General features: G+C 44.9%; 1 long non-coding RNA gene across 1 annotated transcript in view; it reads left to right on the top strand.

The window, feature by feature from the left end:
* The first annotated feature begins 2,376 nt into the window (after positions 1-2,376).
* LOC138062040 (uncharacterized) overlaps positions 2,377-16,510 on the top strand; it is a 110,358-nt gene continuing 96,224 nt past the window's right edge. The window contains exon 1 of the long non-coding RNA XR_011136015.1: positions 2,377-2,457. This is a non-coding gene — a long non-coding RNA (uncharacterized lncRNA). The remainder of the gene's footprint in view (positions 2,458-16,510) is intronic.

Genomic DNA, 16,510 nt, shown 5'->3' on the forward strand with positions numbered 1-16,510 from the left:
GAAAAAACACTGAAGACCCTTAAAGAGCATTAATTAATTTCCTCTCCAGGGATGGGAAGGTTGCTACCTCCCCAAACGCTTTTTTCTCTAGCCATCTTTCCCAAAGTTGTCTTGCAACACTCTTATCCAGGTATGGCACTGGCTCTCATTGCCCCAAGAAGACCGTATTGGTTGCTTTTCTTATTAGCTGAAAAATAAGTTATTTTTAAGACAGAATCCCAAGGAAAAATCCCAGACCAAAGGAATGATTCTTTGCCTGGACTACTTTTTTCATTTTTGCTGGCTTGTGAGGCAGAGCCCCGGGTATTTCTTGGTCTGTCTCTACTCTGTTCTGCAAGCCTCAGAGAAGAGACAACCCTTTAACCTGCCTCATTTTCACCCTAGACTCTTTGCTGGTTTCATTAGAGACTCTAAAGTCTACAAGGTGGAGATTATATCCCACAGGATATAAAAGTAGATAGGATCTGGCGCAAAAGGGCTTTGATTGTGGCTCAGCCTTCATATACTACTGTGTAATGACAATGATAATATTATAGTATCGGAGACCAGAATCTGGCCCTAGGATTTGGCCTCTCATCCACAGCTCCTCAAAAAGAAGACAGGACAGAGCTGACCTGAGCCATGTGTATGTTCACACAGATGCTTAGGAAACAAGAAAGGTGAACGTACTCATGCTTGTATTGCAATACCTACAGCAGAGAGCAGCCAAAGAGCCACAAGAAGACAATTTGCCCAAAGAGCAGCACACCTCCATCAGCTCATTACTCAGCTGGAATATTTATACTGCAGTGTGGCACACCCACTGCTGGGGAGCTGAATTTCCATGAGTCACCTCAACCAAAAGAGAACAATTAAAGGAAACTGAATCAGGCAGCACTTTTATTTCTCCCTTCACGTTTGCAGTTTCCCAGAGGAAGATGGAGATTGCTAGAGCTCTGCAGAGCCCTGGGTAGCAGCAGAGCCCTGCAGCTTTCCAGGGCAGATTCAGCGCTGCTTTTTGCAGCGCAGTCCAAATGACAAGGTCTAATTGTCCAGCTTGTGGCAAGTATTAATTGTACATTAAGGCAAATTATAGTAAGGTAGGGAAAGCAAATGTTTAGGCAACTCTGCAGAAACCATCCCAAGAACATTCTTTTGGCCCCTCTTCACTCACGAGACAAGCAGCCTCTATCTCTGTGCAGGAAGAAATGGGATTGGCCAGAAAATAAATGTTCTGACCCATGAAAATAAATAATAAAAAAAAAATTAATGAAGAAGACAAAAAAAAAGAGTAAAATAAACATTTCAATCCATGACTTTTCCCTCTGAAATAGGGAGAATAATCCCCCTAGAATAATTTACTACTCTGAAAAGTTCTATTCAATTTAATAGGGAGGTCAAAAAATTATTTCAGATCAACCAACATTTTTTGTTTTCCATACCCAAATTTCCATTGTGAACATCTGTGTTCAAACACATATAATCTGAGGCAAATTCAAGACATTTCTTGAATTTGCCTGGACAAAGCACCTGAGCCACCTGGGCTGAACTGAGCGTTGGCCTTGCTCTGAGCAGGACATTGGATTAAGTGGCCTTTGGAAATCCCTTCCCGTTCGGACTATTCTGGGGGTCTGTGTAAGGGCATTTCCAAAAGAATTGACATGAACCCGAAAGAGGCATCATTTCCAGTGAGCAAGTGAGCCAGGACTTTCTGCAATTTGGGTCCCTCAGCTGAGCCAAACAAGAGGCGTGCAAAATGCCTAACTGCTTTTAATGTCTTCAGACTTTCATTTCTCTGCTAGCACATCTCCTGCCCCTTCTGCGCATCTGCAGCGTTTATATTGTTTGCCATCTCAAAGCAACATATTGCATCTGAATTATCAGAGGACGCGCCTGTTCTCAGCTTCTTACTCTATCTTGTCTGGACTTCACTGCGGTTCTTTAACTGCTTATCTTGCCCACCTGACCTCCTTCTCTTCATTAGCTCTGTTAAGAAAACGCTCACCCTTCTAACACTTCTGTTGATCATTAGTATCAGAAGCAACAGCTAAAAATAAAAGCTCAGAGACCTTGAGAAGCAACATCCTGCTTCCTCCTGATTCCTGTGAGCGCCTGTGTGAGCTGCCAGCCCAAATCTCCTCCTAAGTAGCCCCCCTGCTGCGGGAGGCTCACAGACATCCAGTCTGCGGGGTCCGAGCCCGAAGAAGTGCCCCAGTGCTCGAGTATTGGGCTTAAACCGCAGCGTTTCAGTCAGGACGGCTGCAGGGGAGCTGCGTGGGCGGGGCCGCAAGGCTGGGGGCGGTCGGAACCGGTTCCGGCCGGCTCTGAAGGCGGTGCCAACCGCCCAGCGGGCGCCAAGGGCGTGGGTGGGGCGGCCGCGAGGGGGACGCGCGGAGGGCTGCCCTGAGGGGAGCCCGAGGGCGACCTGCACCGAGGCGGTGGCGTCCCGGAGAGGCGACGAGGTGCTGAGGAAGCCCGGTAAGAAGCCCCGAGTGGCCACAGAAACTGCGACACGTGTGATCCGCCCCTGTGCCGCTGCTGCCTCGAGGGCCCGGCGGGGAGGGAGTTGAGGCGGCGGGAGAGGGGGAGCGTTAGACTAGGGTTGAGCCTGAGGGAGAAAAGCTGTTCCCCCTAAGTGTTGGGTTTGTCTCGGTCCTTCCTCCCCCCCCCCCCCCCCCCCAATACTTGAGTTGGTCCTCAGAATTTGGTGTTAAGTGGCCACAATTTGAGTAAGGATTGTTCCAGTCAAAACTGCTGTGCCTGTGTCACCTGGTTAACTTGGCCGCTCCGTTACCACACAAGGGGAGTTTGCTTTGGCTTTTCAGCGGTTAACTGAACCGCCGTGGGAGGGTTATGTCCTCCGTGGGAGGTGAGGATTGCAGAGACTTAGGCTCAGCAGTGGTAGTTTGCGCTCACTGGGGGGATGACTCGGCGCGTGCATGGGATGTAAGTTCTCAGCCACAGCAAGAAAGCCTTGCTGGGCTGCAAGCGGGATGGTGAAGGGACGGGAATCTCCGTAAGCATCGAGCAGGTTTTTGTGGAGGTTTAGGTGTCTCCAGCCTGTGCCTTGCTGTCATCCGTTCACCTGAAGGAACGGTCTCGCTGCTATTGCAATGTAGTTGCAACTGCTTGTTGCCCAAGGGTGAATTGAGAGAAAAGATGCTTCTGAGCTTGGGTAAAGTGGAAGGGGGGAAAGGATGGGTGCAGAGGATGTTCATTGCGGTGAAATTAAAAGACATAGCAACCCTTCTGCAAGAAGGGACATGGAAGTCTGCAATTTCATGCCAGTCTAATGGGACCAGGATCCAGGAAGGGTGCAGTTAATATCTGACCTGGCTGGGTGCTCTTTTTGCCTGGTCCTCAGCTGCAGTAGGGCCCTGCTGCAATCCGGTTGGGGGCCGCTAGATGGTCCCCAACGCCTGTAGAAGCTCAGGCCGTGCCCTGCTGTGGATGAGCACCCACCTGAATGCCACCACTGAGCAGGGGCAACAGTTAGGAAGGCCTGCAGAGGCCAGCAGAAGCCCGATGAGTAAAAGGAAAAGAGAGAAACTGTAACAATAATAAACCCTTTATAGTTCTGCTTGGGCCTCCATTTTGAAGGGTGTTTTTTTTTTTAATATTTATTTATATATTTATATGAAACTGCTGCTGTTGAAGAGCTATTTGGAAGCAAAGACTGGATAATGCCTTCCAAAGCCACCACTAAATCAGTTGCCAGCAGGCAACTGGTTCTTCCCTGTGCATGCATGTCAGTGATTCCCTACATGGAGAAACTTAGCATTGCGCATCTTGCCATATGCACCCATTGTGGCTCATTCTCTGAAAGCAAAGGGATTTTGCTGTCTGCTTAACTGGGGAGATAGTTGTTAATGCCAAGCTTTTGCAGAAAGTGCTGTGCCAGGTGGAGAAGACTGGCGGAGGGGTGAAGGCTGAGGCCTGAACCTGACTGATGACAAAGGCTGAATTTTAATCCTATAAGTGTCCTGTATGCCAGCGCCTCAATTTCACCCTCTGCAAGAGGAATAGGCAAGGGCAGTCCTGCTCTCTTCTGTGTAGTGGTAATTTCAACAGGCTGATACAGTGTACTTTCTCTTTTGCAGCCGTGGTGCCAGGCTTGGTGCTGATGTTTGATGGGAGAGAGTAAAGAAGATAAGAGCCAGGTTTTTCTCTGTGGTGCCCCATGAAAGGACAAGAGGCAATAGATGTAATTTGGAATGCAGGAAATTTCAATCAAACATGAGAAAAACCTTTTTTACTGTGAGGATAGTCAAACACTGGGCCAGGTTGCCCAGGCAGGTTGTGGAGGCTCCATCCTTGCAGGTAATCAAAACCTGTCTGGACAAGGTTCTGAGCACCCTGCTTTTGGTGACTCCACTCTCAGTGATCCCGCTTTGAGCAGGGCGTTTGGACTAGACATCTACAGAGGACCCTTCCAACCTCAGCCATTCTAGGATATTTCCCTGCCAGTCCAGCTCAGTGCAAGAGAAACAAGTCATAGTCTTTTCTGAGGTGACCTTGAGTAAAGGTCTGGTAGGGTCTGTCCTCACTAGAAGAGAACCTCTGGGAATAAGTGCACCTAATGTGTACAGGAGGGTGCGTGCTACGTGGTGGTAGGTGGCCATGGTGGGCGCATGAGTGGTAAAAACAGCATCATCATTGTCCACTTTGTGAAGCAAGGGCTTTGAGTAGAGCCCATTCCCGTGCAGAGCTGCTTCCCTGGGCTTTCTGACAGCCCATGACCATGAAGCTTTGTCTCCACAGGGCTTTTGTTCCAGACAGAGGCTTTTTATTGGAGTAAACGTGGAGGCTCTCGGTGTTCAGTGGAAAAATGCTGCCCCCCCCGCAGGCAGTTGGTCTGTTGTGCTCCCCTGGGCTTGAGGCACGAAGGACTCTGTGCCGTCCAGCCTTGAAAGCTGGAAACGCTTGTGAATGAAGTCCTGCCCCATCTCTGTCCTCTTGTCCTTGCTCCTGAAGCACCTGTATTTCATACTCTGCGGGCGTGTTTGGTATCCCATCTCAATCCAGCTCACCTGGATTGTTTATACTGAGCAAGATATTTGAGTTTGCTCCCTGAGTCACCTCCTGTGGGTGGAGGAAATGTGAGCACAGAAACGTCGATGCCAGAGACTGAAGTAACATATGACCTGAAGTAAAAGGTGTAAATAGCCTTCCTTCCCACTCGTTGTGTCAACAGCAACACAAACCAAGGCTCCCACTCTCTGTAATCCAGAGTTTAAAACCTTTCAAAACCTCAGGTCTGTGACTCGATCTGTTTCTGTGTACGTTTCTAGGCCCTCTCTGAGCTCTGGTGCCTGTCCCACGGCCTTTCCCATCTTTGGGCCAGGATGCTATCTGAGGATCCCACTGTTTTACCTGAGAAGGCAGGCCAGAAGCACAGCTGCTCTGCGCTATGTCCTGAACAAACAGATCAGATGTATCTGCATATGCAGTCAGAGGTTTGGTTGCAGCATTTGGAGTATTTAAACTCACTGTAGTCCAGGGTACTAATAGCTGTGTGACCAGGGCAGCCTCTCTGTGTCATCTGGAGCCCTGAGTAGGTATTGGGACCAGCAGCAATGATAAATCCTTGGTGAAGCAGGACCCTTGCTGTTGCCATGTGAGAAACCTAAATTAAGGCTAGTTTGGGTCTGTCTGTGCTGGTGCTGCAACCACAGAGCAAGGCTATCCCTGCCCCCAGGGAAAAGGATGTTCCTTGCAGTGATCTTTTTCTTCATCCTTCCCTTTGCTATCTTTCATTCCTCCGCTTTCCCCTTGCTGTCTTTCACATGCTCTGTTCACCACACTTTGTTTTTGGAAGGTATTTCTCAGGTGCTGGACTGACACCAAAGTCTTTTTCCAGGAAAATCAGATCAGCAGAGGAAGGCACTGCATAAACGTTGTCCCTACACCCTTTGCTTCTACTTTTCCTTTCTCAATACAGCTTCCCCACATCCCTGACCTGAGGTCAATGTACAGTCTTGATACTGACTGATACTGGAAAGAGCCCCATCTGGTTTTGCTGTTAAGTCTGAATGGGAAAAGGCTATGTTCACTGCTTGTTTAATTATGCCTGAATAAGAAAACGCCCTGGGACCATTTGCTGAAGGACACTTTACAAATGTTTTATATTATTATTGTAATAATTTAACGGGAGTTACGCATGCATGGACAGAAGAACAGACCCGAATGCTGGCTTGCAGGATTTGGAGAGTTGCCTGTTGCTGCCGTGGGAAATGAAGAAGGCATGTTACTCTCCAAAAATGCGGCCTCATCTAGTGCATGGCCTTTGCTGAGCCTCCACAATGCTCATGGCTTAGTTAAGGATGCCTTTCACTGCAGACCCACAGCTCAGGACAGTGCCAGTGCAAACTGGCAGTACCAGTTTGGGGAATGACAGAGGTGACTGGCTGTTTGCTTCCCATTAGCGGAAGTCATGGTGCAAATGTCCAGCTGGGTTCCTGGGTCCCCCTTGCATCAAGAAATGGAATCTTCAGCAACAGGAGCACAGTTACTCAAGTCTTGTCAACTCATTGCAGCGTTAGTCAGTAATCACTTTTCTTTCTTATTTATTGTTCTGCCTGATGGTGGGGTTACCTAGAGAGCCCTGCTGAGAGTTAGTAAATGCAAAATACTACAGCAAAACTTATCGATTCAGAAAATACCCTCAGCTGAAAAAATCCAGAGGCTAGGAGATAGTATGGAAAGCATCATATCAGCGTTCCTTGCTCTTGCTCTTCCCTGTTTAGAGGCGGTGTTGGAGAGAGGGAGCTGGGCAAGATGAACCCTTGATCTGAACGAGTGCAACCATTCTGCAGTCTTTTGTTATGTGTCCCTGGGGTACTGTGCAATATTTAGAAGAGCTGGTTTGGCAACAGATAGAACAAGTTTTGTTAGAGAAGTAGAGACAGTTTTGATGTAGGTCAGATTTCCTGATGGGGCAGGGTGGATTGCGTTAAAGACATTTTCCAAGGATGCCTGGCCAGACACCCTTAACTTGTAGCGTTCAAAGAAGAAAGGACTTTCTGATCCACCATCAAATAGAGGACAGATATCACTTGGTATGGGTTTGTTTTGAGAACCTTTCCTGGCCCTTGACACACGAGGAAGCTGCATGTAAGTGAGGAACAAACTGTCCTCGCAAATAATCCAAGCAAAAGGACCTCTGGGACAAAGTCATCTGTAAAATGAAAAATGGATATTTGGAGTTTACTCTTAGTTCTGATGAACGGTTAGGAGACATTTGCAATCCCTCTAAACTTTTGTTTAACACAAACTGAAACACTCCTTCTAATATTGTGGTTGTTCCCTCCTATCATTTGCTAAAGTAAATATGGAGAGAATTTCAAAACAAAACTGCAGTTTTGGATGGGAAATGTCGATTTCCAAGATTTCCCTAAATAAGGGTATGTGGGTTTTCTTTTTTTTGTTTTCTCTCCTTGAATGAACAAGCCGGTAAGCATTTGTGAAATACGCTAGGGTCAGCAGATACTTGGTCTGATTCATGACAATGCTGCAGCTATAAATAATGTTAACAGCAATAATAACTTGATCAGTAGAACTCAGAAGTAGTACTAAGTAAAAGAATGAGCTGCATTGAGTTAACATGTGCATGACATTCACTGGAAGAGTTGTGTCAGCCTTTTGTCCTGTGACTGTGGAGGACAGAAACATCTTGAGTTGTTTTTTTCTGTTAGCGAACAGAAACCTTTACTGGGACAGAGGTGAGAACACTTTCCTGGAGATATTCTTCCACTTTCCTCCAGAGTGGTTTTAAGTAAGAGCTTCCCCTAAAATGCCTGGATCGCTGCAAGAGATTAAAAGTACATGGAGATGGAGGATAAAAGGGGCGTTAGCAATTAGCTCTGGTGATAAGTTTAGCTGCTGGAAAAGTTGGATTAGCGAAGAACTACTATTAATTGAAATCTCTGGTTAATATAGAACTCTCCATAATGAATGCATAATGGAGAAAGTCCATTTAATTTTTAATTATCACCAGTGCCCTCCAAACAAATACAGTGTATTAAATCTCCCTGTCACCTTCACCCATGCAAAGGGTGTTTGATGGAAGTCTTCATTAACCCTAGGTCTGCTCAAGGCATCCTGCCAGGCCATTAGCTAGTTAGTTACAATAGCAATGACTGGCACTTGGCAAGAGAAAGCTCAGGCGGCTGTTGCCAGATCCAGAAGGCGGCAGGCATTAACTCTGTGTGATTGTTGTGGGAGGAGGCTGAAATTCTTTAGCTGAACTCTCTGAGAAGGTGAGGTCTTGGGCACCTACTGTCCCTGATGTGGATCAGGGTCCTTGGGGCTAATGTGGTAGACAGCCACAATTTCTAGGTGAAGTCACTGTTGGTTTGGGGGCTACCTCTGTAGGGAGATCTCCAGGGCAGTCAGGTCAGGCAAAGGAGTAAAAGCACCATCTATAAATTGAGGAGTACAAATATGCATGCTTTCAGCCTGGAGTAAGAGGATGTGGGTTGAATTAGGTGCCTAAATCCTCCATGAGAGCATTCATACAGGGGTCTGAACATATTTCACACTGTGCCTAGAGCGATTTTACATGGAGCACATTTAATAAGCCCCTTTAGGATTTGACTTCTTAGGAGCTTCTGCTGGAAGCCAACTTGGGAAGAATCTGCCACACGGTGTTGGTGAATCAAAGCTGGACCGGGTTTTCCATCTCCTCCAAAGCACATCTGCAGCCAGACAGCGCTTCTTAGCAGGGTTAACTCGGATGGAATAATCTTGCTAATGACCAGCAGTGTGAGGGACTGAATTTAGCTCTTGTGGTGATATAAGTTAGGATCTGCTCTACCAAATTGGTTTCATATTGTTGACGTTACCAAATGGAAGTTGGGTCAAAGTCACACCATGATTCTCTGGTGAAAGCATGAAACTGAAGCCAGAAAGGAGTCCTGACTTTACAGGAGCACTGACTCATGGAGAGTTGGCAGAACTTTATGCTGGGGATGGGTCTGAGGGAAGGGTTTATAGCTGTGAAAAGTCACCTTCCCTTAGCTCTTGTCCCAAATGTGTCCCAAAGTTTACTATTTTTAGTCTTTTGCTCAAATGAATTTGCCTAGGGACAGCCTTCTGGGGATTCAATTAAACTCTAAAATAAAATAAACACTATCCCTTAGCAAGGGTTTGAATGCTAAGCAGCGTTGTTATTTGAACGAAGTAGGGCTATGAGTTTCAATGTTTAAACGTCCTCTATTTTCATCAACTAGGGGTCGGAGACAGTGAAGATGGGAAAGCTCTGTTCATTAACTCAGCTCATCCACTGTCATAGCCTTTCCACGACTGCTCTGAGGTGATCTGAACACCTTTGGGCCATTCCCTTGTAAAGAATTCTGCATTTTAGTGACTCTGAAGTCACTGCAACAGTTCCCGTTCTTGTTCAGATGGTAAACCAACACTGTTGTATTGCATGGGCAATGCAGTGACACAGAGGCGTGGACTCCTGTGTTATTTCTTTGCTGAGTGACCTTGAACAGGCTCATCTCTGTGATTTCCTTCCAATTAAATATTTGCTTGTGGCAGTGTGCTCCAAAAGCTATCCCATGGGCCAAGCCTCACTACTGTGATGCTTCCATCTAGCTCTGTGTGTTTTCCTGGGGAAGAAGGGAAGTGGTTGCCTGAGTGTGGGTAGAGTTTGGATGAGCTGGTATAATAGAGGAATGTGGCCAGTGGAAGGACACTAAAACCTGGAGTATCCAATTTAGAGCACTAGCTCTGTGGGGAAAAGCCCTTCCCTGCAGTATGTTTGACAGTGCCTGGTGCGGTGCAGCTGCAGCTTAGGTGAAGTCTACTCAAAACCTCATCTGAAATTCTGATCTGGTACAATTTCTGAATCAAACAGGTTCAGCTGAAGCGGGATTTGCAGCGCGTCTGTAGATACTAACATGGGCCCAAGCCAGCTGTTGCTCTTTAGAGACTTCTGCTAGCAGTTTCTAAGGCCTGAAAAATGAAGAGTGCCAATGAACTAAGTGGAGATAACTGTGGGACCTCTAATACCCTAAAACAGAGCTTTAACATGATATACAATGCCAGTCTAAAACCATATTCTGAAACTTCAGGGGGCAAAACTGGGTCTGCTCAGCCCTGCACTGAATCATATGAAGGTATGACCAGATGTTTAGATGTTTGCATTAGAATGAGCAGAAGTTGAATGTGAAAAAGTTTGTTGAAGTCTAGTTTTGTTAAAAATGTCGTGAAGTTAAGTAGATGCTTTGTCCAAGGAACGAGAAGAGCTGAGGATTTTCTAGAGTTTGGATTTTATTGATAAACCAAATTCCTTCCGTTTTAATGAAAATAATTTGGATTTTGGCTGCCAAAATGTTTTAAACATTCAGTTTTCAGTTATCAGCAGAAAGCTTCAGGGCTATATTTTCCTGTGAAGTGCTGAGAAAAGATTAGCAAGGAGTTGGAGGGCTGGCACCTGCAAAAATCTATTCCTTAGTCTGATTGTTCTAGTGAGCCTTTAGCAGGGGGAAGTATCCACGTTGGCCTTGACAGCCGTCTGTTTGAAATGACCCTTCAGTGTATAAATTAATTTTTAATGAGACTGGGTCTTCTAAAACGTGCAGAGCAGAGCTGTATTCATAATAGGTGAAGTCTTTGGGGTGCTCCCCTATTGTAAACTCTGCTCTGTCCTGGTTTTGCAGTTTAGGGACTGAATACAGAAGCTGTTTTTTCCGTTTAGGTTGGGTCTAACAAACTCTGCAAACACAGTCTGTGCTTAAATCGGTCTTTTTAAACTGTTCTGCAAATGGTAACAGTGCAAAAAGTGTGGAAAAACAAACTGCATTTCCCTTTTCCCAGATTTTCTAGCTCCTTTTCCGCCAGGAATGATAAGGTAGTAGTTCTTAAAAGAGACAGAGGAATTTGTGCTGCTTTCTGAAATTGAAAGCTGGTGCATTTCGCCTTCAAAAACAACAACAAAATGACATATAGTTTATTTTTATTCCAATCAAGACATACAAGCGTTCTCTGTAACAGAAGTAAAATTTTCTTAAGTCCCATTTTCTAATGATGCTATTTAAGAGCCCTTCAAGGCTGTGATGAAAATTGGTAAACCCCCGCTGATGTGATGCTTAACAATATTGTGGATAAGGAATTGTTTCAGTAAAAGAGGTAAAACTAGAAGCCACTCAGATCTGACAGTTAACCACTGTAGTGGTGTCTGGAAAAGGACCATTACTAAAGAGCTGGTGTACTTTTTATGAAAAGTCTTCCAGTCCAAGTTTCATCACGACTATCAGATTCACTGAAGTTCTCAAACCTGGGCTGACTCATGAACTAGCCAAAAGCCATCTGCAACTTGATAGTTCTCATCAGAATGCAACAAGGAGGTAGACAGCATTTCCTCAGAGACAGATCTAGGGATTATACCCGATCACAAGCAGAACACGAAACAACGATAGCAGGATGTGTGAAATCAGCTTTTTGCTCTGCTAAGCACTAGGAGGCTTCATCTGGGGTATTGAGTCCAGTTTGGGGCAGTAAACTTCAAGAGTGATGGAGGCCAATTAATTGAGAGAACTGCAAAAGAGACCAGTAAAATGATCAGAGGTCTGGAAAACTGTGCTTGATAGGGATAGAGAGAAATGACTGGGTTGTGTAGCTTAGAGAAGAGAAAACTAAGTGATAATAGTCTTCAGGCAGAAGAGGCAGCTGCTAGAAGGGGAGCAATGCCACCTTCACATCTGCTTTGGATGAGAAATCACAGGCACAGATGGCAACAAGGAAGATCCAAGCAAAATACAAGGAAAAACTTCTGTGGCAGAAGTGATAAAAGCCCTGGTAAAGGGTAGGGAGTGAAGTTTGCAGGTCAAACAGATATTTGACAGGAATGGTATGCAGAGCGCATGCTGTCCTGGGGCAGGAGGATTAACTTAACAACACAGATCCTTCCTATTTTTTGGTGATCCCAAGTGCACACTGAAATATGTGCACAGACACACACAACTGGTCATAAACATGCATGCATACTCCTGCGTGCATGGTACCTTTGCTCCTTTCCCGAATAAATGCATACAAATGGCTTTAGAAAACAGGGATCCTTCAGTAGGTATCTCCCTGTCAGGTTCTTTTAGGTAACTTGGCATTGTTAATTGTAATACTTAATGTAATAGCCTAACTGTCTTAGAACAGGTTCCCTTAGGAGGCAATTCACACCATGCAGTCAAGTGGCAGTCTTAGCAGCTCTCTCACTGAGATGCTACTTTTTACTTATATCTATCAGTCTACATGGAGCTAAAATAAAAATTGCCAGGATTTTTTGTTTTTTAATCCAGCTTTGCTGTCTCCTGCTGCTGCAACTACATAAAACCTTGGTACAGCCGTTTCTCAGATGACAGCTAATCCCTTCCTCCTCGCTGTCGAAGCAAAATAAGCTTAGGGAGGTTCGGAGTTGGAGAGGAAACATCAATGTTTGAAGCAGATGCCCCCAAGATAAAGTGACAGAGAGGAGCTGAGCATCCCAACAAGGGAAGGAGCAACAGAAGGACAAAATGGTCTCCCTTCTCGGTCTGGTGAGGGATTTCCTTTATCGACCTATTTAGCATTGTGATCAATTAAAATCAGTATTTTCCATGGGGACCTGTGAGTTCTTGCAAAAAATGCATTGAGGCAAGGTTTCTTGGGTCCAGGTCCAGTGTATAAAAACAAAACTCTTGAGCCTAGAATGTCCAATAATTTGCTATTTCATTTTGGTATTTCAAGCACAATCCTGTTATATGATAGTATTTATGGCTCTCCTTTGCCAGGCTATTTTATCTTCCTTGGAGAAGAGAGAGAGGGCAGGTCAGAGTATGATTTTTAGCATTTGGGCAGGGAGGGGACAGAGCAGGCAGCAGGTCTGTCCTTGTGGATTTTCACTGTGCCAGTATTGCTTACGTCTTCTGTGCCTTCTATTTCCTCCCTCTTTGCTGTGCAATCATCATAATCCATAAAAACAAGTGTATTCCTTATTTACAGAAACCTTCAAAAGTTCTGATTCTGTCCCACTTCTAGCAATTTATAAAATCTCACAATTTCTGCAGAATCTGAACATCCTTTCCTCTCTTAATGCAGTTTTTTTTTTTTTAAATTCCTGTACCCCAAAATTGCTTAAAATGCTGAAGAACTGAGCAGATGAAGAGGGGAGGGAAAGGTGATACCAGCTTGGAACACTTTGTTTGGGGCATCTGCTGGGATCTTGGTTTCACAGAGGCTGTTTCAGAGTAGCTCCTGTGAACTTGGTCGGTTAAATCCAGCAGTGCCCATGCAAAGTTACAGCTGGTTGAATGAGAACAGAATTTAGCTCCCAGACTTTTGTTTTTGGTCAGCCTGTTGTTTTGATTTCTCTTCCCAATTTTAGGGCTCACTGAGATCCAAGAGCATTTTACCAACTAGACATTGGACTAGGTCTATAATCAATTTTTACTAGCCCACGTTTTCTGTTTTTGGAATGTTTTGAGTGACACAGGATGCCATGGACATGCTGTCTGTAGAAAGAAAGCAAATCTCATTTTTCTCAGTTCTCTTGCATTACTAGCAATTTTTCTTTTAAACTAAGAGTCTTTGGGACTCCTTATTGATGAATTTGAGGGGTACATCATGGCCTCCTCTCAATGCTGACCGAGTTAAGGCAAGATAAGCAGGGTGGAGAGTGAAACAAGTTGGAGAGGAGAGAGGAGCTGACAGCCCCGTAGCCTGTGACACCTTCAGTGACATTCAGCACCCCGTCTGCAAAAATGGTTGTTGGCACTTAGGAAAAATCTTTAAGAAGCATCTTCCTGTTCTGAAAATGGAGCCTCACTCCTGTTATTTCATGCTACAGCTGCTGTTGGGACCCATGCAAAAGAGCAAGCTCTGACCCTTGCACCAGGACTGGTGTATTTGTGGCAGCCTCTGGTTGTAGACCCTGAAACTCGATGTCCTGCATTCAGTGTCCTGGTTTCCTCACCAGTGTGATGAATTAGTCTATTTCGGAGTGAATCACAGGAACTGAACATCTGCTTAGCATGGAGGATGAGAAGACTGGTGCCCTGGAGTTAAAATGCAAAGGAAAGCAATTTAATAGCATAGATGCACCCACTGATGTGCAGGTTTTCAAGGCTAGAAGACAGTAATTGTTTTTAAGGTGAGATGCCTCTCACTGTACTTCGGTATCTAAAAGACAAATAAAATCTGAGCCACTCCTCCAGATCCTTTTTGTATTCAGTGGAAAGAAACAAGGACCTCGAGGGTGATTCACTGGACCTGGCTTACCTGTCTGTTTTGGGAAGAGATGACTCAGTGTTTTTCTCCCCTGACTATAAAAGGGGCATTGGGTAAGTGGAATAGTCTTAGACATCTGACTTCTAGATATTTAAAGTCAGAGCCCCTACTTACCCGTTTAAATAACATGAAGGCTTTTCTTCTAGGCAGTTTACTGCAAGTTCCATCACTCTATATGTACACATCACTCTGCATGTACAACAACATGCTTCTTAACTTCACAAGGAATTTAAATGCAATGGGAGGCCTCATCTTTCTACAGCTGCCTGTTTCATTCCCTTTTGTCTCTTTTGCCAGGCTGTTAGCTGAGACCCCTGCAGGACTCCATTGGGTCTGCTCAGTCACTGAGCAGCTGACACTTATGGTTTCTCTTTGATTCAGTCGCAAAGGTACCCAAGAGAATTTATAGGATTTATACTATTAATTTTTTCTACACCTGCTCAAGGAGTTAGAATTTGATGAATGACTATTCCTTGTCCCTGGAGAGCAGAGATTTGCTGCATTTCCACTCACAGCTTTTGTTACTGCTGTGGGTCCAGAACAGAAGTGCTCCCCCTGATAGAGCAAGAGAGCTCGCAAGAGAGCGCAAGGCAAAGAGCAACGTGGTAGCGTAGTGGAGACCAGGGCAGGCTGCAGGGGTGACCGTGAGCAGCAGGAGCTGGAGATGCAACATCAGAGCACAGCGTACCTCAGGTCATGCTTCCTAACCTGGAAGGAAAATGCTATGCTAATAAGTGCCTGGCTTGAGGTGTCGTTACCATGTTGCTAATAGCACCACATAGCTATTCATTTGCCTTTCCATGCGCTTCTGTTTGAAGTGTCCAAGTATTACCGCACCATAGAAAACAATCAAAGGGAAGGAAGACTCTTTAACTCCTCCAAGACTACTACAGGCTGTCGCTGTAAAAACCTAACACTGGAGACACGAACTGAGAAGCCTAAGCCCGCATTGACAGTGTCCACTTAGAAAGAAGCTAAAGAGAGAGAACAAATAAATTAAATATGCTTAAGGATTGTGCTTGAAGACTAATATTGGAGTTAATGTGAACACTGTAAGTGCAGCATTTGATTCCCCACCAAAAATGCTCTGGTTGTACCCTCCCTGCTTGCACTCCTAGCATGCCCAGATGGTGTGACTTGCAAAAGCTCGCAGTGGCAGAGCTGGAACTAGGCTTCACAAATTTTACATGTCATTTTATGTCTCTTCTGTTTGTGTGAAGAAGTAGATATAGTTCACTTGGCCAAATAGTGAGCAAAGATTAGAATGAGGCTTGAATCCCCCCTCTGAAGCATGTCCTCTGTTTCTGCCTCTCTTAAATTGACATGATTAGCCTTTCCTACTTCCACAAAGCACGTGGAAATACATAAAAGCAAAGCTCCATTTTTCAAATTAAATGCTAGTATTAACATCTAGTGTTTGATGGATGATTATGGTGTTACGATAACACAAATACTTCTTTTGGGGTATTTGGCCAGTGATGTCCTAGAATACTTTGCAGTTCCAACCTGATTAAAAAATGTAATTCTATTATACATCTGTGAAGAGAGTCAAACCATTGAATAGCAATCAGAAGGGGATTCTGCCAACTGTGAGACACTCATACTGACAGCTCTAGCTACAAGTACTTCCTGTTTTATTTTTTTGTAGGACTAACTTATAAATTAGAAGGACGTGTCTCAAGAACAGCCTGGGATCATAAAAAGAAAGTAAAAGATAAAGAAGTTCCATAGCCAGACTATTACAGCCCTATAGCATAGGCAAGCATAAGCTTTTTAAGAATCAATAAGAAATGTCACTGCAACCGTGTGTATTTCAGCGCCAGGGTAGGCAGATCAAAAGGAGCTGAGAAAAGTATTGCGAGAGTTTGAAAGAAACGCGGATGTGTGGAAGCAACATCTGTGAACAGCAATTTTTCTTGCTGACTGGAGCTGTGAGGTCTAAGGCGTTAGCTGTGGAATCAGTATTCTGTATCCTGAGGGTGAGGTTGAGATTGGTTTACAACTTGCTTTCTCCTTAGGACTAAGGCTCATCTCAAAGGAGCCTAATGAATTCAGATGCTGACAGCCATTTGATTTCAACAGGGTTTGAATGCTTCGCTACATGAGTTCCTATAAAAACGCCGAGTTCCCTAAATTTCTACGCAACATGATACATAAGCAGCTACCTGCAAGTCACTGGGCTGATAAGGGTAAAGGAAATTAGAACCTGACTGTCCAAATTCAGACAACCCTCACTTCTTTAAAACTATGTTTCTTGCAAATTAGT

The sequence above is a fragment of the Struthio camelus genome, chromosome 23 (assembly GCF_040807025.1).
Source record: "Struthio camelus isolate bStrCam1 chromosome 23, bStrCam1.hap1, whole genome shotgun sequence".
NCBI lineage: Eukaryota > Metazoa > Chordata > Aves > Struthioniformes > Struthionidae > Struthio > Struthio camelus.